The sequence below is a fragment of the Pollicipes pollicipes genome, unplaced genomic scaffold, assembly GCF_011947565.3.
Source record: "Pollicipes pollicipes isolate AB1234 unplaced genomic scaffold, Ppol_2.1 Scaffold_4002;HRSCAF=4701_pilon_pilon_pilon, whole genome shotgun sequence".
Taxonomy (NCBI): Eukaryota; Metazoa; Arthropoda; class Thecostraca; order Pollicipedomorpha; family Pollicipedidae; genus Pollicipes; species Pollicipes pollicipes.
In genome coordinates this window covers 16564703-16588866 of record NW_023596420.1, presented here as the reverse complement: position 1 = coordinate 16588866, position 24164 = coordinate 16564703, and the positions used below count along the sequence as shown (strand labels likewise).

At 65.0% G+C, this 24164-nt stretch overlaps 2 long non-coding RNA genes across 2 annotated transcripts; both read right to left on the bottom strand.

The window, feature by feature from the left end:
- Nucleotides 1-297: 297 nt before the first annotated feature.
- On the bottom strand, nucleotides 298-1752 carry LOC119093893 (uncharacterized). The gene is made up of 3 exons (XR_005093714.1): nucleotides 1710-1752; nucleotides 1286-1390; nucleotides 298-337 (listed from the first exon to the last, which is right to left on the bottom strand). It is a non-coding gene; the product is annotated as an uncharacterized LOC119093893 (long non-coding RNA).
- Nucleotides 1753-8664: 6912 nt separating this feature from the next.
- LOC119093891 (uncharacterized) lies at nucleotides 8665-10029 on the bottom strand. The gene is made up of 3 exons (XR_005093712.1): nucleotides 9988-10029; nucleotides 9291-9443; nucleotides 8665-8702 (listed from the first exon to the last, which is right to left on the bottom strand). It is a non-coding gene; the product is annotated as an uncharacterized LOC119093891 (long non-coding RNA).
- Between the last annotated feature and the right edge of the window lie 14135 nt (nucleotides 10030-24164).

The following is a 24164-nucleotide window of genomic DNA, read 5'->3' as shown; positions in this document are numbered from 1 at the left end:
TCCAGCTCCTGCGTGGCGTGCTGCACGGCCTGCTGGACGGTGGCGCGCCGCGCCGGCTGGCGGGCGCGCTCGGTGATGACGCCCGCCAGCCGCGTCACGTCCACCAGCCGAACAGAGGTGACGGCCAGCTCGCCCTGCAGCTCCTCCAGCAGGGCGCGCAGCTGCACCGGCTCGGCGGCGGCGCCACAACCGCGACTCCAGCTCACCGATCCACTTGGTCACCTCCTCCAGGCCCGAGGCGTAGTCGGCGAGCACCTGGGAGGCGCGCTTGGCCTCCGACTCCAGGTCTGCCCGCCGCCTGGCGACAGCCGTCCCACAGCAGCTCCAGCCGGGACACCTGGCAACACGGACACAGGCGTCACACCCACACCCACCTCCAGCCGGAACACCTGGCAACACGGACACAGGCGTCACACCCACACCATCTTCGCCCGGGACACCTGGCAACACGGACACAGGCGTCACACCCACACCACCTCCAGCCGGGACATTTGGTAACACGGACACAGGCGTCACACCCACACCACCTCCAGCCGGGACACCTGGCAACACGGACACAGGCGTCACACCCACACCACCTCCAGCCGGGACATCTGGTAACACGGACACAGGCGTCACACCCACAACAGCTCCAGCCGGGACACCTGGCAACACGGACACAGGCGTCACACCCACACACACCTCCAGCCGGGACATCTGGTAACACGGACACAGGCGTCACACCCACAGCAGCTCCAGCCGGGACACCTGGCAACACGGACACAGGCGTCACACCCACACCACCTCCAGCCGGGTCACACGCGTCATACCCACACCATCTCCAGCCGGGACAAACGTGTCACACCCACACCATCTCCAGGCAAGTCACAGGCGTGATACCCACACCACTTCCAGCCGGGTCACACGCGTCATACCCACACCACCTCCAGCTGGGTCACACGCGTCACACCCACACCATCTCCAGCCTGGTGACAGGCGTTACACCCACACCATCTCCAGACGGGACACCTGGAAACACGACCAATACCGACACCTCCGACACAGACCCCACCAATGTCGACTGATCAGTGCTCGGTCGCAGCGGCGGCGCACGTGCACGGGCGGGACGCCGGGACGAGTACGATCAGAGGCCGGCTCTGACGTCCGCTGGCGCCCTCTGCCGTGCACGGGCTGCACACGGACAGCACGTGCTGCCCGAACTCGGCACGTCACAAGCGGCACCGCTCGGCTACCGCTGCCATGGGGCGTGGGGCCGGGGCGGCCTGGGGCGCGGCCCGTCTCCTACCTGAGCAGCCACCGCTCGAGGCGTGCCGTGCTCGTAGTGCGCGGCCACCTCGTCACAGAGCGCCGTCAGCTCGCCGCCCAGGCCGTCCGAGGCCTCCTGCAGGTCCTGCCGGCGCGCACGGCACTGAGCTGAGCACCATCGACACCATCGGCCGACGCCGTCACATCTGACGGATGATGCTCAAATCACGGCACCCTGCCTGGCATGCTGTCCTCCATGCCAGTCCGTCACATCACCATCCATTGTCGATGACTCTTCCCGACAGCCGTCCCTGGACGCGGCGCTGCCACCAGCCATCCATCGACGGCCTGCACCTTGTCAGGCGCGTGGCAAATCTAAGCTGACCTCACGGCCGGGCCGCTGGCAGCCGCGGTCGACCGCCGACAGCTGTGCGGATGCTGCTCGTCCGCTGGGAGCTGCTCACCTGCAGCTGGTGGCCGGCGGGCGCGGGCTCGCCGCTGTACGGGTCCTGCTCGGCCAGCGCGGCGCGGTGCGACTCGAGCCGCGCCGCCAGGCCGGCGGTCCGGCGGCACACCTGCTCGGAGAAGGCCGCCTCCGCCTCCAGCTGACGGCAGCGCTCCTCCAGCGCGGTCGTCACACTGCGGGACCGAACATGGCGCACGGCTGAACTGCACGGCCAGCGGCGCATCGACGGACACAACCACTTATCCCTTGACGCAAATCGCGACACGAGTAATAGTTTAAGTACAAGCCAAGGACAAGTACATCGAGGCCTTTCCAACGCACCGAAGTATTCTTTTACCTTTCCCCGCTCATGCCGGTTTTATTGCACTGGCCATTACACAGACAGTTGTCCAGGCTGGCGCCAGCGGAGAGGTTAGCGCCGCATGCGGCCGTCGTGCGGAGCACCGGTGCGTGCCGAGCAGGCGGACGCCACTCACCTGTCCAGACGCTGGCCCAGCCGCTCGGTCCGCTCCGAGAGGGGTCCGACAGCCGGCGACTCGGCTGCGCCCAGGTACTGCAGCAGCCGGGCGACGCGCGGCGCCAGCTCCTCCTGCCGCTGGCGCAGCCCCGCCAGCTCGGCCCGGCACGTCTGCGGCGGCGGGCAGCTGTCAGGGATAACAGACACACGGACAGGCAGCCGTCAGGGATAACAGACACACGGACAGGCAGCCGTCAGGGATAACAGACACACGGACAGGCGGCCGTCAGGGATAACAGACACACGGACGGACGGCCGTCAGGGATAACAGACACACGGACAGGCAGCCGTCAGGGATAACAGACACACGGACAGGCAGCCGTCAGAGATAACAGACACACGGACAGGCGGCCGTCAGGGATAACAGACCACACGGACAGGCAGCCGTCAGGGATAACAGACACACGGACAAGCAGCCGTCAGGGATAACGGACACACGGACAGGCAGCCGTCAGGGATAACAGACACACGGACAGGCGGCCGTCAGGGATAACAGCCACACGGACAGGCAGCTGTCAGGGATAACAGACACACGGACAGGCGGCCGTCAGGGATAACAGACACACGGACAGGCAGCCGTCAGGGATAACAGACACACGGACAGGCGGCCATCAGGGATAACAGACACACGGACAGGCAGCCGTCAGGGATAACAGACACACGGGCAGGCGGCCGTCAGGGATAACGGACACACGGACAGGCAGCCGTCAGGGAGAGCGGGCACACGGACAGGCAGTCGTCAGGGACAGCAGGTACCGGTGCCAAAAGACGGCGGCAACAGAGAAGAGATAGGAGAGCTCAGGGGCAGGCAGCCCCCCCCCCCCCTGGCCGAAACCACGCCACCAGGCTACCTTCTCCGCATCAGTCCGTACAGAGCATACACTAGCACTCCGCACACACATGAATGCCGTGCCCACAGGGCGGGGCTGCCGTTGATTTCCGCCGGCCTCCGCTGCAATCCCGCAGCCGCCACCGACGAGCAGCGGCGGCCGGCCACCGCAGCCGCCTGGTCCCATCACGGACGCGGCGGCAACCGCCGGGCGTGGCGCGCATCACGCACCTGGGCCTGTTTCGTCTGCGCCTGCCGGTCGGAGGCGCCGTCGGCTGGCCTCAGCGCGTCAGCCGACGCTCCGACCGCGTCCGCGGCCGACTCCAGACCGAGTAACTCCCGTTCCACCGTCTGCAACGGCGGAGCCCAGTGTACAGCGGAGGCCACCGCGGGCCAGCACTGCGGCGCGCCAGGCGGGCAGCAGCTGTAGCGCCCCGGCAAGAGCATGACTGAGGCGGCCGCCAGCACGTGCGGCGGCTGTACCGAGGCCGGCCGCTGCCGCCACTTCCATATGCACACCCCGGACAGGTAAGTTCTATACCCCACAGGAGGCAGTGGGTGGTGCACTCGAGTCTGTAGTTCGCTCGGCTCCAGACCAACCACAAGCAGGCGCGGCCGCCGCCGGCGCTGCGAACGGTGGCAGCAAATCCCGCACAGAGCTGATGCTCACATGGGCTGACGCTAGGACCGGGGCCGATGGATGCAGATGGGGCTGAGGTCTGAGCCAGTGAACATCGGTCCGGTGCGCTGAGTATAGAGGCCGGTGCGGTGGGTACAGACCACACAGACCAGGACAGAGAGGACGCGTGCCCTGTTCGAGACAAGGCATGTCCTACCAAGTTGGGGTGAACAGTTTTTTTTGGTTATTTTTTGTTGCAGTCAATGTCCATGGGTCAACGCTACTTCTCAGGAGCTGAAGGGCTCCAGCCCCTGATAATATGCCGTGCCCCTGGAGCCGTACCTGCCACAGCCTGATCATATCGTCCATAGTGGCAGCGTCAACATCCAGCCGGTCAGCCATCTGCCGCCACTCGGCCTGCGCCCGATCCGCCTCCCCTGCCGCTTCCTGCCCGCCGTCGGTGGCGTCCACCAGCGATTGCAGCTCCGACAGCAGCGGCACCTTGGACTGGCCGGAATGGGACAGACCGTCAGACAGCAGCCCATCCAGCCGGCACCCGTCCGACGGCGCACGGCCCGGTACGCCAGGCCGCGGGAGACTCTTTACAGGCGCCGCTCGCACTAGGATACGCCGGCCGGTGAAACCACACACCTGGACGGCCTCGACGGAAACCTCGGACACCTCTGTACTGACAGGTGGAGGACAGGCGGTCGGGCGGCACCGACCCCCAGCGGCGGCACACTCACGTCCAGAGCGGCGCGCGCCTGCCGTGCGCAACTGGCCGCCTCCCGCAGCGTCTCCAGACTGGTCGGCGCCGGCAGCGGCTGGCGGGCGGCGGCCAGGGCTGCGCGCACCTGCGCCAGCACCGCCTCGGCCCGCTGCCGCGCCGCCAGCTGGCGCGACCCAGCCGTCCAGCAGCTCCTGAGCGCGCAGCACGATGGCGTCGTACGAGACCATCAGCTGGCGCTGGTTGGCGTCGAGCTGCGCGCGCGGCTTGGCGGCCAGCAGCGGCAGCAGCAGCGGTCCACAGTCGTGTGCAGCTCGGCCACTTGGGCGCGCCGTGCCGACTCGTCCGCCATCAGGGCCTGCCGGCGGCCACACACGCGCCGAGTGAGCGGCGCCACCGACCGGGCCCCAGCGGGCCGGCAGCGGCAGCCGCTCGCGCTACAGGTGGGCACTCTTCACGGTCGCATACAACAACCACGTCACCCACGCATAGTACACGAACAACTAGTGGAAATGCCAAGTGTCAGGAGCGCCCCCTATTCGATCAAAGCCGGCTGCTGGGCGGCGCGGCCGTCGTGCTGGCAGCGCGGCTCACCCCCGGGCGCCTCACCTGACACCGGGAGACGGCCTGGTGCCGCTGCGGCGTGTCACCGCAAGCCTCGGCCTCCTCCACGCGCTCGCCCACGTCGCGGGCCCACTCGGACACAGTCTGCTTCAGAGACCGGTACTGGTCGAACAGGCGGCGCGCCTCCTGCAGATACCTGCGCAGTGCGACCCCGCCGAACCGTTACCAACGTGACACTGATCGCGCGCGACTGCACCGACTTAGCCCATGGTTGGCTCTCACTGACGTGACGTGGCGTGACGTGACGTGACGTGACGCGGTTGTGACGTCAGACGAAGGCGACGTACGTAACGCCCGGCAGCTGCTCTACACTCATACGCCATACGCAGAGCTCGCACCCAAATCACACTCAGGTCTAAATTCAGCGAGCAACCGTCTGCACCGCCCACTGCGTGGTTCTGCCATCGTCGCCAGACCAGATCTGGCACTGTACGTCGTGCAGCGGCGGCGCGCGGTACGCACGTCTGTCGGCCGGCCATCTCGCCGGGCAGGGTGTGCAGCAGGCGGCGCGCCTGGCTCAGCTGCTGCTGCAGGCCGGCCGGCAGTTCGCGCGTCGGTCCCAGGCCCTCGGTCTCCGTCACCAGCTGCTGCAGCCGCTCCAGCGCCGGCAGCGTCTCGTCACACAGCGTCTGCCGGCGCCCACACGCACCGGGTCAGTCCGGACGGACACAGTCGGACGGCGAGCACCGGAAGGGAGGTCGGCAGAGCTGCAGGGGGGGGGGGGGGGCGAACGGAGGGCACCGGGGGAGATGTGCCGGCCCGCAGGGCGAGACAGGATTGGAACAGGCGGACGTAGAACACAAGAGAACACCAGGCAGACGCCTGTTACAAGCACCGTTTCCACCGGCCGCGCCATAGCCGCGTCTGCACCACTCCGTGTCAGGCGCTGGTCCACCCTTGAGCGCGCGTGGCGTGCCAGCAGGGACGGGGCGAGCGGCTGACCCGCGCGCCACGCTGCGCCGCGCCGCCCATACCAGGCTCTCCTGGCTGTGTCGGTGGATCTCGGCGTCGTCCATGCTAAGTACGGGCCGTGATCTGATGACGGCCTCCCGCTCGTGCAGCCAGTCCAGTTCAGTCGCCACCTGCTGCGTCAGCGCCGCGTGGCGCTCGGCAGTCTGGGGACACCACGGATAGAACTGAGACAGTCCGGGGACACCACGGATAGAACTGAGACAGTCTGGGGACAACACGGACAGAACTGAGACAGTCTGGGGACAACATGGATACACCCGAGACTGAACCCTGCGGACAGTCCGTCACGGCCACACCTGACGCTCCTGTTGAGCGGCTGTTGGACGCCCCCAGGCGGCCGCGGTGTGTGTCGGCAGACAGCGGGGCTGTACGAGGGCGCTCACCTCCTCGTATTGGCGCCGTTTGGTCTCCACCGCCCGCTTCAGCGACGTCATCTGCTGCTTCAGGCTCTGCAGCTGCTTCAGGATGGCGTTGCGGTCACTGACAGTGCCCTCCTCCGAGATCTGCTGGCCCTTGTCCTGCGCCGCGGCTAACAGCGCCTCGATGTCCTGCACCTGCAGACGGACGGGGGTCGGGTCAGTAGTCCCCCTGCACCCCGGGGATGGACAGGGTCGGGTCAGGATACCCCCTACACCCCGGGGATGGACAGAGCCGGGTGAGGATACCCCCTACACCCCGGGGATGGACAGAGCCGGGTCAGGATACCCCCTACACCCCGGGGATAGACAGAGCCGGGTCAGGATACCCCTACATCCAGGGGATGGACAGAGCCGGGTCAGGATACCCCCTTCACCCCGGGGACGGACAGAGCCGGGTCAGGATACCCCCTTCACCCCGAGGATGGACAGAGCCGGGTCAGGATACCCCCTTCACCCCGGGGACGGACAGGGCCCGGTCAGGATACCCCCTTCACCCCGGGGACGGACAGAGCCGGGTCAGGATACCCCCTACATCCCGGGGATGGACAGAGCCGGTCAGGATACCCCTTCACCCCGGGGACGGACAGTGCCGGGTCAGTAGTTCCCTGCACCCCGTGGACGGACAGAACCGGGTCAGAACATTCCCACGTCCGCTGCAGCCCGGTCACGGTAGGCGAAGCGCCGCCCTGAGCGGAACAAAAGCGGAGCTGGAGCGGGGCGGCCGACCGTCTGCGGCCACCACCGTCAGCTCAGGCCGTGACCTACGGCTCAGGCTGTGACCGTCGGCTCAAGCCGTGACCTACGGCTCAGGCCGTCACCGTCGGCTCAGGCCGTGACCTACGGCTCAGGCCGTGACCGTCAGCTCAGGCCGTGGCCGTCAGCTCGGGCCGTCACCGTCGGCTCAGGCCGTGGCCGTCAGCTCAGGCCGTGACCTATGGCTCAGGCCGTCACCGTCGGCTCAGGCCGTGACCTGCGGCTCAGGCCGTGACCGTCGGCTCAGGCCGTGACCGTCGGCTCAGGCCGTGACCGTCAGCTCAAGCCGTGACCGTCGGCTCAAGCCGTGACCGTCGGCTCAGGCTGTGACCGTCGACTCAGGCCGTGACCGTCGGCTCAAGCCGTGACCGTCGGCTTAGGCCGTGACCTACGGCTCAGGCCGTGACCGTCGACTCAAGCCATGACCGTCGGCTCAAGCCGTGACCGTCGGCCCCGGCCGTAACCGTCGGTTCAGGCCGTCGCCCGGCCGTGGTGCGTCGAGGGCGGCGCGGTGGACAGGGGCCGCCGCTCAATCGGGCGGGGTACGTTAGTGCCACGCCACGCCCGGTCGTTATGGCCGGTCGCCGGCTCACCGTACCGCCGGAGGGCCCAGCGCCCCTGATCGGTCTGTCCCGGGGGAAGGGGGAGTGGGGGGCGGGGACCGGCCGGCGCCGGAGGGCGGACCGGAGACCGGGCTGGGCACACACGCCACCGACGACGGCGCGCAGGCTGTCGTTTACCATTTGATCGCACTGCGCGACGCCTAACTTTTTGAGCGAGACGGCCGAGCGGACCCGCCGGTTCGGATCGCCGCCCACCTGGAAGGCAAACCCCGCTGACAGAGCAGCTGTGCACTCCTCTCATCAGCGGCGTGCGCAGAAGTACGGCCTCAGGGCGTGGCGACCTCGGACGAATGTGACACAGGACGCGTGAGGGCCGACACGCCGCAGCGCCCAGTGCAACGACACGACACAGGGACCTAACCAGGGGCAAACCCAGTGTCCGAACTAGGGGCGCAACGGTCGGGTGATCGGTCCCTTCGGCTCCCACGTGTGAAGCTCTGGCTCCAATGCCGGCAGCACCACGGCCCCTTAGCGCTGATATGACCACCGCAGTCGCTGGAGTTCTATAAAAGGTTGTGCAGGGGACGTGCATCACACACCCTTCCAAAAAGCCTATAACGCCAGACGGTAAATCTCGAAAGCAGTGCAGAGTTATCCTGTCCAGTAAGCCAACACTGGGGCCTGCGGCGCCGCGCCGCCGGCGGATGTGCGGGCTGCCGCCGGCGCCGCGGCGTGCCCGGTCCGCCTGAGCGAGGCGCCGGGCAGGGCCGGTGCCATGCACATCCGCGCACATCCGCACCTTGGCCAGCACGCCGGTTTGTACTGACGGATCTTGTCGGGCACGGGCCCGCTCCGTGCGCTCCACGTCGGCCCACGATGTCGGCGTGGCTGGTGAGGAAGGCGGTGATCTCGGTCAGCAGGTGCAGGAAATGCTGCCGCAGAAGCACCAGGTTGCGCAGCTTGGAGACCTGCGGACGCGCCGGTGGCGGCTGAGGAGGAGCGCCCGGACCGCCGGCCGGCCGGCCGGACGCCATCCGACCAACGCAGCACCCCTCTCAACGGCGCCCCGGGACCGCCGGACGACCGCCGTCTGACCAGCACAGCGCCCCCGCGCCGGCGCGCTGGAGACCGCACGGCGCCTGTTACACCAACAGCCGCCCTCGTTCAGCCTCCGACAAGTGGCAATCAAGGGATTAGCAGAAGCATCATTCCTCTAAATAGCAGCCACCAATTTTCAGAAAAGATTCGTGCGACATCGGTACACACCAACCCATACGACAGACATACAATGATCAGGTTGTTGAAAACACAATTACATTGCGTGCCGTCCTGCGCGTCGTCCTCCATCACGAAGCTGCGCTGCTCGGTTCCAGACATCCGCGCTGGAAGGCTGAACACCTGCCGTCCGTATAGCGGCCTAGGGCGCCTCGGTCGGAGCGGGGCAGAGGCGACGGCTCATGGCCGCCGGCCCGGCCGCTCGGCAGTGACGTGACGTGACGTGACGTGACGTGACGTGGCGTGACTGGCCAGCTCCCGTCAGGCCAGGCGCCGCTCACCTGGTTCTCGATGGCCCGCACCAGCTCGTCCTGCTGTCGGATCAGGTCGTTGAGGTCGGTGATGCTGCCCACCGTCTGGTCCTGCAGCGACTCCAGCTGGTTGCGGAACTCGCGCAGCTTCTGCAGCACCTCCTCGTAGCTGCTGAGGATGCCCTGCCGCCAGCACAAGCACGGGTCAGCCGGCCCGCCGAGGAGCCCGGCCCGGCGTCGCCGGCCAGACTCTGCGTCAGTCGGCACCCGGCGAGCCGACACGGCACACCCCGGCTCTGAGGCGTGCTGCTCGGGGCTGGCCAGACCGCCCGTGTCGACACGCGGCTCCAGCACAGGCGCCGCTGGTACCGACTGTGACGCCGCCCAACGGACCTCACGGACGGGCAGACTGAGGGCACACCCCTGCGCCCGCGCCTGTCCAGAGTGACGACACTCATTTAACCAAGCCCGCTCAGAGCGACACAAATCTCTGCACCCAAGTCTATCCAGAGCGACGGCACTCCCTGAGCCTAAGCATGTCCAGAGCAACGGCACTCCCTGAGCCCAAGCCTGTCCAGAGCGACGGCAATCCTTGCACCCAAGTCTATCCAGAGGGGCGGCACTCCCTGAACCCGAGCCAGTCCGGTGTGCCCGGCCTTGAGCGTGCGTGGCGTCCAGCCGGCCAGGCCGGGCCGGGCCGGGCGCGGCTGGCGCTCGTGCTGCCTACCTGAGCGTCCTCCACGCCTGAGCCCATGGGCTTGTTGAGCGTTGCGAATCTCCTTCTTGATCTCGGTCAGGTACGTAACACTGGAGGCGATCTTGGTGTTGACGGCCTGCTGGCGCTCTGACGCCGAGCGGAACGCCTCGGCCCGCTCCTCAATGCGCGTGCCCCACCTGAGGGACAGGCCGGCCCAGCCCGGTCAGGCGCGTCAAGGCACCGCCGGCGACGGCACGCCGACGCCATCAACCCGGTACACAGTTCGACGTTACACGCATCCCCGGGCCGCCAGCCGCCATGGTGCTGGTCTGACCGACGTGGTCGCTCGTGCTGGGGCTTGTGACCCAGGGCGGTCGGCTCCGTGGTCGGCTCCGTGGCCGGCTCTGTGGCCGGTTCCGTGGTCGGCTCCGCGGCCGGCTCCGCGGCCGGCATCGCGGCCAGTTCCGCGGCCGGCTCCGAGGCCGGCTCCGTGGCCGGCTCTGTGGCCGGCTCCGAGGCCGGCTCCGTGACCGGCTCCGCGGCCGGCTCCGTGACCGGCTCCGTGGTCGGCTCCGCAGCCGGCTCCCGGCACCGGAAACGCCGCTTACCTCGCCGTAATGGGCGTTGAGCGTGGCCAGCGAGTCGGTGAGGGTGAGCCGGTCGGGGGCTCGCAGGCCCGGCAGCAGCCGCTGACTCGTCTCTAGCACGCCGGCCAGCTGCTGTCGGTGCGCGTCGTACTCCTCCTGCAGGCTCGCCATCTGCCGGACGTGGTTAGAACCGCAGCTGCCGCACCGGGGCCACACCACTGACAGCACGGAGAGTCTCGCAGAAAGGGCGGGGGCTGCAGACACCGCAGCCAGACACAGCCGTACAGTCGTAGCCGCGCCGGGCCGCATCTCATTCCCAATCACTGTCCTACGGTGTCGGACATGAGCCCGAAGAAAACACAACTACACAAAGAAAGCCCAGCATCGGGGTTTAACGTAGCCATTACTTGTCTCGACCTACCTATACGTCCTATTTGGGAGTCACGGGCGTATAGTTTTTGCTTGATCATTCCAAAAAGCCTGATTGAGTTATCATAGTTGGGCTAACTCTCTTTTAAAAAAACCTTAGCGAAGGCAATGAACATGGGCTGTATTTCCTTTCTGATAATCACGGCCGTCGGACGGTTGACCGGGTGTCGCCGATCGCGGCGTGGGGAGGAGGCCTCATCCGGCCCGTGGGGGGGGGGGGGGAGGGCCGGCTACCTTGAGCGCGTGCTCCTGCAGGATGGCCAGATTGGTGGCCGTGAGCGGCTCGTGGCGCAGCGTCAGCTGGGCTGACTGCAGCCAGTCACGACACTGCTCCAGCTCGGCGTCCAGCTGGCGGCGCGACTTCAGCACCAACGCCAGCTGCTCCCGGCCGGCCGCCGCCCGCTCCTGCTCACCCAAGGAAGACGCAGGTCAGCTCGTAGCGTCGACCGCTCCACAACACAAACATGTGCAAACAGCACAAACACCAACACACGTGCAAACGCATGCGCGCACGCAGTCGCTCGCACCGTCGCTGACGCCGCACAGAGTGCGGCAATATCTGCTCGACAAACGCCAAACCGTCCCCTTCATGAGGCCTGCACTGAGCCGCGGCCGCTAGACTACATAGGTCGAGTCGTCTGGGACGGCCCGTGATCACCGGCCGGCGGTCAGTGCAGCGCGGCGCGCGACAGACAGGGCCCACAGCCGGCGCGCCACACACCTGCAGGCCGGCGACGTCCCGTTTCAGCTGCTCCAGCTGGTCCAGCAGCTTCTGCTTGTCGTCGTCGCTGCAGTCGGCCAGCAGCGGCTCGGCCTGCTGGCGCAGCTCGGCCAGCCGGCGGCCGGCCAGCGTATCCAACTGCGACACTAGTGTCTGGCGGCCGCCAAAACTGGACAGTCTCTCAGAGTTGCGGCGACGCACAGCAAACCGAGGCGCTTCAATACTGTAGCCATATACTGTACTACAACACCGAGGTTCCAGCTCCAGTGTTGCAGCCTCCGCAGAAAATCAGTGCAAAGCAGAATAAAGGCGATTACATTTTTGGTGTGAAAGAGGGTATATGGAATATGTTGCAAGCTATCTGAACCGTGAGACCGAATGTCAGCACCACGTCTCTGGTGAACTCAATCACACACCAAATGCAAGGAGGGGGGGGGGGGGGGGGAGGGCTCCCTGTTCTAACTTCCTGATGCGTTTGCTGCGAACGCCAACCATTCGACTGACCGAACCGGCCCGCCGCGTGTCTGCAGCCGACCACGTATGCCACTTACCGTTCTCTGGTCCATGAGCTGCTGGACCTGTTGAGCAGCCAGCGGCAGCTGCTCCGGCAGCTGCAGCTGCTCAGCGGCGTCGGTCAGCTGTTGGCGAGCGTCGCTGGTGGCGCGCTGCAGGCGTTCGCCGGTCTGCGCGCGCCCGCCGCAGCGCCGCCGTCTGAGTCTCCAGCGCCGCCGACAGCTCCTTGACAGACGCCTGCCCGGCCGGCAGAGGCGCGGCGCGCGACAGCGTCACAACACACAGCCGCCAACAGCACATGGCAAGGCATGACAAGACGAGCCCAACATCGATTCACAGCTGTGTGGCTTTGGCGCTCTGGGCCTGGTGCCATGGTGATGTCACCCCATCCTTATATGCAGGTCAGTACATAACCGCAATAGGTCTGAGAGCTCTTCAAGTCCCACATGGGAGAGAGGGGAAGGGGGGGAGACGTGGGTGAGGAGAGAGAGGAGAGGGCACATCATCGTATATATATATAATATATATGATATATATATATATATATTATATATATATATATATATATATATATATATATATTATATATATATATATAATTATTCGTCACTATAGTGTCCAGCTTCATCACCAGTTCACCTCGCCCTTCCACAGAAACAACGACCTGATGACGACAGACAATATATAATTCGGCCAATTGACTCGCGATGTTCGCAGAGACCGATGCCATGCTTCGCGCCCGCTGAGTCGCCATGCATCAAGTGGCAGACACCTCATAACTGCAGCCAAACCTTCCGCTGATGCACTGCACTGGTCATGACTGACCACACCACACTGCTTTGAGTATCGCTGTCACGTAACGCTGGCAGCCATGGCTGTGCCGGCGGCTGACGCACCTCCATCCGCTGCAGTGTCGAGGTCAGCTGTTGGCGCTCAGAACTGGCCAGGCTTGGACCCAGGCTGGACACGGCCTTGGAAAACTGCGGCAGCATCGAGCGCTTCGCGTTCGTCTCGGCCTCCAGAGCCTGCCGCCGCACAGACACAGCGTTGCGACGCAAGCGACGAGAATGGGAAGACGCCGTGCACTCGTCTCATGGAAAGGACCTGTCGCCGGCCTGAGCGTCTTGCAAGGCTTCAGCTCTGCTTAATCATACAGTCCTAGCCCATTCGACCTCATAGCATTTTTCTCAAACGACACAAAAGCACGGAAGTCCAACATCGGCTGAAAATACAAAGAATAGGGGAATACGGCACGTGAGGGTGATCCCGCTACGTAATTGTACACATATCCGGTCCCCAACCGTGCATTGGGGTTTATAAACCCCACCACGCTCGGACAGTGGATAGGTGAGCAGCGTGCAGCACGGCCTACTTCCTGGACGGATGGCGCGGCCGTCAGACGGCGTCCGGTCGGCCTGGCGGCCTGGCGGGCTGGCGGACCTGGATCTGCTGGATGCGGTCGGCGACGGCCTCAGGCGTGAAGCCGATCGGGCGGGCCAGGCCAGCGGCCGTCTGCTGCGACTGCTGGCACCAGCCGGCCAGCTGGCGCAGTTGCTCCAGTAGCCGCTCCAGCTGCTCGGCGGCCGAGCGCACGCTGGCCGTCTTCTGCTCCAGACGCCGGCACAGTTCGTCGTAGCCGCGCTGGGCGTTCAGCACCTGCCGCCGGCCAGGCGCGGCGCGCTGGTCAAGGCCAGCCCCGGCGCGTGGGCCGCTCCCTCCTCCGCAGACGCAACGCCACACGGCCGCACAATCGGCTCAGGGCGCAATATAACCGTGCAACCGCCACTGTCCGCTACACAGCCGACCGATCGACGCCGACGGAGCCCCGCGCAGCGCAGGACGCCATGAGAGGCGGCACAGGGCGCTGTGCGACGGAGCGGCCGACACGCCCCCAGTCGGCCTGCCGCTCAACATCAGACCGGGGCGGGCCCCGACTCGCCTGGCTGGTGACGTGCTGCGCCTCCGGCTCCGGCAGGCGGGCGCGCGCCTCCTCCGCCCGCCGCTCCAGCGCCTGCAGCTCCGTCCGCTGCGCGTCACACGTCTGACGCAGCTCGGCCAGCGACTGCAGACGCCCGTCGCCAGGCGCCGCCTGCGCGTCCACGGCCTGCCACCACGGCCGACTCCCGTCAAAACAACACACCGATACCAACCAGACTGTGGTCCATCTACACCAACCCTCTAAATGCGGAACTGCATGAACGAACGCACACGAGTGTACCGTTGTCACGTTCTTTCACGTTGTTGAGCGTTCGACCTCGACTGGCACAGGTGGCTCCGTGCTGCGTATGACATCTCCATGAACATCTATGAAAGCCTGTTGCACCCCACTGGTATCCAGGCATAGGAACATCCATTAAACCCAAAGCAACAACACGGGTTGCATTCGGTTCTACGACTGTCTCGCCGGTCTGCGCCGGCCTGCGTGTCCTGGGGGAAGTCCCTGTCGGACACGGTCGCCCTGTTCGGCCGTGCGACGTTGGACTGGGAGCGGCACATGGTGCGCGCCCGGCTGCCGGGCCGGCCTACCCGCAGAGCGTCCGACGTCGCTTGGTGCCACTCCCGGCACGCGTGCAGCGCCGCCGAATACTCCTCCACACACGTCTGGGCGGCCGTGCGCGCGTCCAGCACCTCGGCCACCTGCGGAGCATGTGTCACAGCCTCAGCGTCACAACCTCACCCGGATGAAGTCCTGCTGACGGTGGGCGGCGGCGGGTGACAGACCGGCCGGCGCCGCGCCGCGCCAGCGGCGGCACACTGGGTCAGTCTGGCCAACACGTCAAACGCTGACACGGCCACGAGACCGATCTACCGATCACGCGCTGAGCGCGCCGCCTGGCATCCGGGCAGACCTCGGAGAAGGACGCTGTGCCCGCCGCCAGCCGGGCAGCGGCACACTCACCCGGCTGCGCCCACCGTCAGCCCGGCTGCGCCCACTATCAGTCCGGCAGCGGCCCACTCACCCGGCTGGCCAGCTGCTCCAGCTCGGCCCGCGCCGGCTGCGACGACGACTCAGCACTCAGCTGCAGCCGGCGCGCCTCCAGCTCGTCCAGCAGGGCCTGCTTGGTCAGCAGGGCGTGCTGCAACTCGCGCAGCCGCTCCAGCTCGGCGGCGGCCGTCTCCGGCTGCAGGCGCGCCGTCTGCCGGTCCAGCTCGGCCAGCTGGCGCGTCTGCTGCTCTGCCCAGTCCCGCACGCTCGCTTCGTCCTCGTCCAGCCGCTGCAGGCCGTCGGCGGCCGCCTGGAGCTCGGCCAGCCGCGACTGCGCCCGGTCGATCAGCAGCTCCAGCTGACAGCGCACCTGAGACACAGTCCGTCAGTCAGCGCCAGACACAGCCCGTCAGTCAACACCAGAAACAGTCTGTCTGCCAGCACCTGATACAGCCCCTCAGTCACTGCCAAGCACAATCCGTCAGTCAGTACCAGACACAGCCCGTCAGTCAGCACCAGACACAGACCGTCAGTCAGCACCAGACACAGTCCGCCAGTCAGCACCAGAACACAATCCGTCAGTCAGCACCAGACACAGTCCGTCAGTTAGCGTCAGACACAATCCGTCAGTCAGTACCAGACACAGTCCGTCAGTCAGCACCAGACACAGCCCGTCAGTTAGCGTCAGACACAGCCTGTCAGTCAGCACCAGACCCAGGCCGTCAGTCAGCACCAGACACAGTCCGTCAGTCAGCACCAGACACAGCCCGTCAGTCAGCACAGACACAGCCCGTCAGTCAGCACCAGACACAGTCCGTCAGTCAGCACCAGACACAGCCCGTTAGTCAGCACCTGATACAGCCCATTAGTCACTGCCAAGCACAATCCGTCAGTCAGCACCAGACACAAACCGTCAGTCAGCACCAGACACAGCCCGTCAGTCAGCACCAGACACAGCCCGTCAGTTAGCGTCAGACACAATCCGTCAGTCAGCACCAGACACAGTCCGTCAGTGTCAGCACCAGACACAGCCCGTCAGTTTAGCGTCAGACACAATCCGTCAGTCAGCACCAGACACAGCCCGTCAGCTAGCGGCAGACACAATCCGTCAGTCAGCACCAGACACAGTCCGTCAGTCAGCACCAGACACAGTCCGTCAGTCAGCACCAGACACAGCCCGTCAGTTAGCGTCAGACACAGCCTGTCAGTCAAGCACCAGACACAGTCCGTCAGTCAGCACCAGACACAGTCCGTCAGTCAGCACCAGACACAGCCCGTCAGTCAGCACCAGACACAGACCGTCAGTCAGCACCAGACACAGTCCGTCAGTCAGCACCAGACACAGCCCGTTAGTCAGCACCTGATACAGCCCAATTAGTCACTGCCAAGCACAATCCGTCAGTCAGCACCAGACACAGTCCGTCAGTCAGCACCAGACACAGACCGTCAGTCAGACCAGACAGAGTCCGTCAGACAGCGTCAGGCAAAGCCCGTCAGTCAGCACCTGGCCGGCCAGTCCACTGGGGAGAGGCCTGCGGGCAGGCAGCCACTACACACGCTTGACCTCCACCTCGACAAATACCACTGCAGGACGTGCCGCGCTGACCCGGTCGGTTGGAGCGAGCCCGGTCTGCAGGTGTCCCGTCCCTGAGTCTTACAGCTGACGTCCTCCGACGTGTGTGCGTGAGTGCGTGCATGCGCGCGCGTGTGTGCGTGTGTCTGCGTATGGGGAAAGGGGTGCCCATGTTTATATTTGTGTGCAATGAGAAGGGGTCGTGCGTGCATGTGTGCGCGTGCGTGCGTGAATGTGTGTGCGTGCGTGCGTGCGTGCGTGCGTGTGCGTGCGCGTGCGCGCGCGTGCGCGCGCGTGCGTGCGTGCGCGTGCGTGCCAGCCCCACCTGCAGCTCCCGCTCCGGCACAGTGTCGGGCGGGTGGTCGTGCGGCGAGGACGGCCGGCTAATGGAGGCCGTGGCCGCCTCGCAAATCTGTACGGCCGTGTCCAGCCGAGACTTCTCGCACTGTAGCTCGTTGTGCACGCTCTGTCCAACGAAGACGAGCGCCGTGAGTGGCCAGTCACGGCGTCCGGCACAGCACGACCCCGCGGACGCTGAGGCGGAGCCGCGGCCGCGCCGCCCGGCGTTCCTGCCAGGGCGTTGGCGGGTAGCGCCCGTTCGCGGGCTGTCTGCCAGCACCACAGGTCAGACACTGCACTTGTCGCCGGCCACTCCGTGCACCACAGCTCCGCCACACTCAGACGGACGCCTCAGACGTCGCCTTCTGGGCGACCGAGAAGGGCCCGTGACGGCCGAGCGCGACACCGGCCGCCACAGCACTGCCGCTGCATAATCGTGTGCATAAGGACAGTGCATAATCATACGCCACGAGGCACTAGAAACAAAATATTTCGGGTGCGCAAAGCCCATCAACAACTTCCCGCTACACAAACCTCCCACCACAAATCGAACGATAGAAGGGCATAAGTGCAACACATCACTAAATGCTACATTCAAAAGTTCTGTCTTGTAACCATCGGCTTTTGCGATGGAGTACATCTGATTGGTGGAAATTATAACATCATTCTTAATCGGCCAAAAATGTACCAAAAACTTTAGATGTCTTAGATCGTGCCGCGATTCTGGCCTAAGTAACAGACGTGCTCCATAACATCAAACAGCCATAGCATGCAACTCAGCAAAGGGGCAGTGGCGAATGCCTGGCAGCTTGGCATAAGGACGGGTGAGGTAGCTGGCCGTGTCGTAGAGCGGGACAGAGCGTGAGCGGGCGGGAGTAGAGCCGACAGATCTCGCATCGCTCGGCGGCCACTGACCCGGGCCGTGTCGAGCCGCTGGCGAGCCGACTCAAGGTCGGGCACCGAGCGCGCCGCCTCCTCCTCCAGCTGCGTCTGGCGCGCCGCCAGGTTGGCGCCGATGCTGTCCAGCAGCGCCTCGTACTGCTCGAACTTCTGCAGCGACTCCAGCAGCCGGGTCTGCGCAGAGCGCCGCGACACGGGTCAGTCGGTGGCGCCGCGTGCGCGGGGCGCGGGGCGCGGCAGCCTCTCCGGCCGGCGACACGGCCGCCGGCGCTCCAGAGACGCGCGCCGCGCCCACCTACTGTACAGCCCTGCACGCGCTGCCGCTCTCTTCGCAGCACTCACACTACAGCCACCTGTGTAGTAGCACGTGGTTGTGGTGCGGGTGGTATAGTTATGTCGGTTTCTTTCCGAAGCGAGTGGCAGACGCATGATAGGCTAGCTTGTGAAATGGAGGCGTGCGTATTCAACCTGGTGCACCATAAAACAGTCTGACAGCCTTCGATCAATTTGTCATCAATCCCAGCCGGAAGGCAGCTGTTATTTACCCATGATGACCATTTGGCATGTTTTTAGAACACCGCATGACCCTGGCCGCATACGGTCGGCCGAGGTCAGGACGTCGGACTCCAGGCTACTGACGTTGATCTGACGGGCGGTGGCCAACAGGGAGCTGTAGCTGCTGCGGATGTTGTCCAGCTGTTTGTCGACCTCAGCTCGGATGGCGGGCGTCACCTCAACGTACCGCTCCACTGGCTCTGGCCCAGCGCCTCCAGCTGGCGCAGACTGGCCGAGAACGAGTCGAACTCGGCCATCACCTCCTGCGGTAGTCGGCCGACACCGGTCAGCAGCTGAGCAGCAGGCCCTCCCAGGCGGGCGAGGCGACACACTCCGGCTGGTGTGGCGCACGCACGCGCTGCAGCTGTTGCTCGTAACACGGTACCCCGCACGCTCCAGGCTGCCAAACCCGCATGGAAACTAAAATTAGCCACCATTCAAAGAGATCACCACACAGCAGCCTCCGCAAGGAGGTGTCGGACCATCCCACTCGTAAGGAACATCTCAGAGGCACCTTCATATCTGACAGCTCCACTGCCCCCGCTGATCGCTCAGCTACTACCTTATGTCGGTCCAGCTGGACCAGCGTCTGCTCTCGGTTGGAGATATACTGGGCATTCTGACCCATCAGCTGGTAAGAATCTGCAGGAGCCATTTCTGTGCATCGTTGAGGCTTCGGTTGTATTCGTTGAATTCCCTGGAAGAGCCATCAGTTAGCTCTGGAATGTCTCCGCGCGCACAACATCATGATACACCGCGACAATGCAGCGTTGGTTGGCCAGCAGCCGCCGGCGTGCTCCGGTTGTCAGCAGCGGCCGCCGGCGTGCTCCGGTCGTCAGCAGCGGCCGCCGGCGTGCTCCGGTTGTCAGCAGCGGCCGCCGGCGTGCTCCGGTTGTCAGCAGCGGCTGCCGACGTGTTCCGGTCGTCAGCAGCGGCCGCCGCCCGGCCTGTCTCACCTCGACCTCCGTCTGCAGGTCGGCGCCGCGCCGCTGGCACCGCTGCAGCGCCGCCTCCCAGTCGTCCAGCAGGGTCTGGGCGCGCGTCAGCAGCGGCGTCTGTCCGTCGGCCGGCTCGGCCAGCTGCCGGCTGTCCGGCCAGCGCCCGCTCCAGCTCGGGTCGCCGCGACTCGAGCCGTTTCTGTGCGTCCTGCCGGCGCCGACCGCAGCAGCAGTCAGTCGGCGTCGGGGCAGCAGCCCGCGCCGTCACCGCACGCATCGCTGGTGCCCGGTCAGCCAGATCGTCACACGAGCGTCAACATCCTACCAGCTCCAAGACGTGGGTGAGGCAAAACGTCATAAGGTGATAATGCTCTGAGCGGCGGATGGCAGCAGGTACGTACCGTGAGCCTCTCCAGGCAGGCCTTGACCTGGGTGAGGTCAGAGGACGTCTCTGGCGCGGTGTCCAGGCGGGCGACCATCTCCGCCAGCCAGCGCTCCAGCTGGGCCAGTGTGTCGGCCGTCTCCTCCCAGCGGTGCAGGCGCGACTGCACGCCGCTGGTGGCCTGGCGGCAGACGCAGCGGGCTCAGCAGGCGTGGCCGGCACCACACAGCAGACGGCGCGGCCGCCGTCACACGACGTGGCCCACGCTCCCAAGGCAGTCACAAGCTCCGACATCTCGGCCGTCGGCGGGCAGCAAAGCGAACGATGCTACCGTGAGCCTATTGTCGGACATCAACAACGCATCTCAGCCGGATCCATAACTCCATGCATGATGTTATTTCCGAGAAAAAGATTAGCACCCTACACCGCGAACTCTCCAGAGATGGCGTCCATTGCTCACCGCGTCAACACTCGCTGTGTAAGACCGGCACAGGTGACATCCAGCACTGTCTTATCCGCTCAGCCACCGTATGAGAACACACAGTCGGCCCGGCCAGTGACGGAGAACGCGGCCCGGCCCAGCCTGTGGTACGTACCCGGCCGGCCCGGCAGCCTGGACCTGGCCCAGCAGCCTGCACACGGTCCAGCCACGCACCTGCTGCAGCTCGACGGCCAGCTGGTCGTACAGCCGCGCGCAAGCTGGCCGAGGTCGTCGGCCAGCTGCTGTCGACGCTGCTCGGGCCCGCTCTCTGAGGCCGTCGCGTACGCCGTCTGTAGCACGCCCAGCAAGTGCTGGCCCTCGGTCATGCGCCGTCGACACCACCTGCCCGACAGGCGCGATGTCGGACCACTGTACGGCCGGCGCCCAGGCGCATCACAAGCAGACGCAGACCGACACAATGACGGATCAGCAGCCGCACGCAAGCCGCGTCGCTGTGGCGCCATGTTAGTGACGCAGAACGCGAAGCCAGCCTGACACGTGGACGGCCGCGCGAGTGCGTCGCTGCCCGTCGGCGGCCGGCACATCCTAGTTCGCACCCCACACGGGCGTCATTGGCGCGCGGCGCAGCTCCGGCCACGCCGGCGGCGGCCGCGCCGCGGCACTCACCGTCAGCAGCTGCATGTTCTCGTTGAGTGCGTCAAACGGTCGGCTGCGGCTGGCCGCAGTCAGCCACGGTGCCGCGGTTGCGCTCCAGCCAAGCGGCCAGCTGGCGCGCGCCGCCGCCACCTGGCGCTCGGTCTGGCAGCGCCGCTCCAGCTGGGACAGACCGCCCTGCCGGCACCGCCGCGGCGCCAGCTCAGCTTGGCGGCCCCACACACGCACCTCTCTGGCGACCAGCGCCGATGGCAGCACACACGACCGAAACGGGCACGTGGTGTCGTTGTGTCTGATTCATTTATTTGTGCTTTGTGATCATTGTGATTTGTTGGGACATGTGTGATTCATCCGCAGGCATGCAGATGTATCTGAACATGTTTGCATGTTCATGAACATCATTTCGAAACCAAATGTCCTGGCTATTGTCACTGGTGATGTTGCATACACGGTATGCCTATGAATGCCCTTTCTGACTCAAGTTCTGATAGCGTGCTTCAACCAAATCTGAACTGAAGTGATGGACGTTTCGCGGCATTTGAGAGCTGTAGTCTTGACAAACGATGGCGTTACGAAACATCCCAGGCATTACTGGTGTAGGGGCCCACTACACTGGAACTGACATATTTGGCGGCAAGAGCAGCGCATTCGGCTGTGCCAAGGTAGCATGTGGGTTTACTATTGCGTCCGAATTTATCTCGTTACATGAGCCTGAGTCGCAGCATAAAGCGCACTCAATTGCAAAGTTAGGTCTGACGCCATTGTGACATCTCTAGTCGTAAGTCACTGCAATAGCAATGAGCTGGAAACAGCACCACCTCCGGCGGCCCTTCGGTGAAGGTAACCACGTCCACCATCCCTGCCCGCCGCCCGCTGTCCCACGTCGTCGGGCTGGTGGTGGGCAGGCGGGCTTCGCCGACGTTTACTAACTACCCCGTGCTAAATACATTCAATGAGTAGAGAATTCTTGTAGCATCACCCGCTTTACATGCATATTTATGTGTTCAAACGTACCGCCACCATTTCTCATTTTCTGATTCGCATTTCGTACATATCTCATGGCGGAATACATTTGGTCTGATTCGAAAGAAATTCAACAAGCACAGATGTTTGACAGGTGCTGGTTCCTACACCAGGCAGACTTCCAAATATCGGTAATTATCAGGCGACTTACGCATCACGTGTTACCCCGACCGCACAAGACCTAAAGTGGAACACAGACAGGGCAGCCAGTGGGTGTTGGTCGGGGGAGGTCGCCATCATTACCGGGAACGGCCACCCCAAAATGATCCCCCGCATCCACCACTCTGCAGTGGTTGTTGAACAGAAGGCAGACGCCATGGCCGCTCAAACTGCGGCAGGCGTCCACAAGTGATCTAGCGCATGAGACCGATCACGAAAAGGCCAGGAATGAACAACAGTTACGCCCCACGTGGAGTCGTATGCGGGCGTTCAATGCCTGGCTCCGCTGTGCGTTGCGTGAGCTTGGACATCTCAAGCCGCGAGTTTAATCAACGACCAACACTTCAGGCACACCAAATCTGGGGAACGCCACATTTCCGGGATCGGCTTGGGAAACACGGCAGCAGTCGCTGCGGTATTGTAGCACGCACCTGGAGTGTGCGAGCAGGGCGGCGTGTTCCGTCTGCAGCTGGACGGCCCGCTCGCGCACCTCCAGCTGTCCGCTCAGCTCGATCAGAGTCTCGCAGCGATCTGCCAGCTGGTCCAGCGGACGGCGCCGCTCCGACACCTCGCCACCACAGCGCCTGGGGCCGAGGGGTACCCGCTCAGACAGCTGCGGCCCCACCCCGACACTCGCACCACAGCGCTGGGAAGCGAGGAGCACCAGCTCAGACAGCTACGGCCCGCGCCGGGGCCCACTCCAAACGCTGCTCCTAGCCAGCAGCCCCCGCCGCCGCCACCGCCGCTGGCGACCCGCTCCCCAGCGGCCCGACCACGGCACCTGGCCCTCACAGGCTGATGCTGGACCGAAACTGCCCCCGGCACGTTTGCACAAAACAGCCCCTGGTTACAATGGTCAGATGGCGTGCATAGTTATGCGTGTCATATGCCAAAACGCTTGACAGCACTGAGCGGGATCATATGATGCGATATGAAACGCTCGGTGCGTGGCGCGTGTAAAGCCTTCTCCCTCACCTTGATGACGTTGAGTTGCGAATCATCAGCACTGCCATCTGTCGGCAGCTCCGGCACTCTCGCCCGCACGTCCGCCAGCCACGACTGCAGCTGGTCGTACAGTTCGGTAAATTCGGACCAGGCGGCCACGCCCCTGGCGAGCGCCGACTCGCTGGCCGATGACAGCTTACATAGCGCTTCATATTCCGTCTGCGGCGAGAGCCATACGTCGGCCGGATCAGAAAGCGCACCTCCGGCAGCGGAGCGCCGCCGCGTGCCAGACGACCGAGATCGGCGCCGCGTCCGACCGGTCACGGCGCCGACCCACAGGCGCACCACTCCGCCTCTGACGACACGCCTCACAACAGTCAGCGCTGGAGCGTCCGCAGCTGCCCACCAAAGCATGCGCACATCTGTCAGACCAGAGGACGCAGCCGCGTGAGGACGTGGTCCAGCGGCCCGTCCGAGCGACCCGACCGCCGACGGTGTGTCGGCTCAGCAGCCGTACGCTGCCGTGACGGCCGGGGCCGACTCGGCTCCTCACCTGCAGAGCTTGGACGTCCCCTGGCCAGCGAACTGGTGGCCGTCGGCCGGGCAGACGGCCTGCAGCGCCTCGCCCTGCGCCGCCACCTCCTCCACCAGCGCACGACCTGAGGCGGCGCACACACACCCGCTCACAAACGACCGACCGGCACGCAATCACCCGCTCACAAACGCCAACCGCACGCAATCACCCGCTCACAAACGCCAACCGCACGCAATTCACCTGCTCACAACGACGGCCAACCGCACGCAATCACACAGTGAAATCCCACTCGAAATTATGCAGTGTCGGCACAGTACGCCTAACAATCCTTCTGTGAGCATGTTAAGTCAATGCTGGATGGTTCAACAGCCGTGGTGTTGTGAGCAGCAGCCGGCGCAGCCCCGGCGGCACGGCAGCCCGTACCGCGTGGGCAGGTGTCGGCCAGCTCGCTGCCGACCGCCAGCCGCTGGCGCAGCTGCTCCCAGCTGCCGTGCGGCTCGGCCGCCTGCTGCAGTGCCAGCCGCGCCTCCTTCAGCCAGCCGGCCCGCCGCCGTGTACGCGTCGGCGTAGCGCTCGTGCTGTGGCA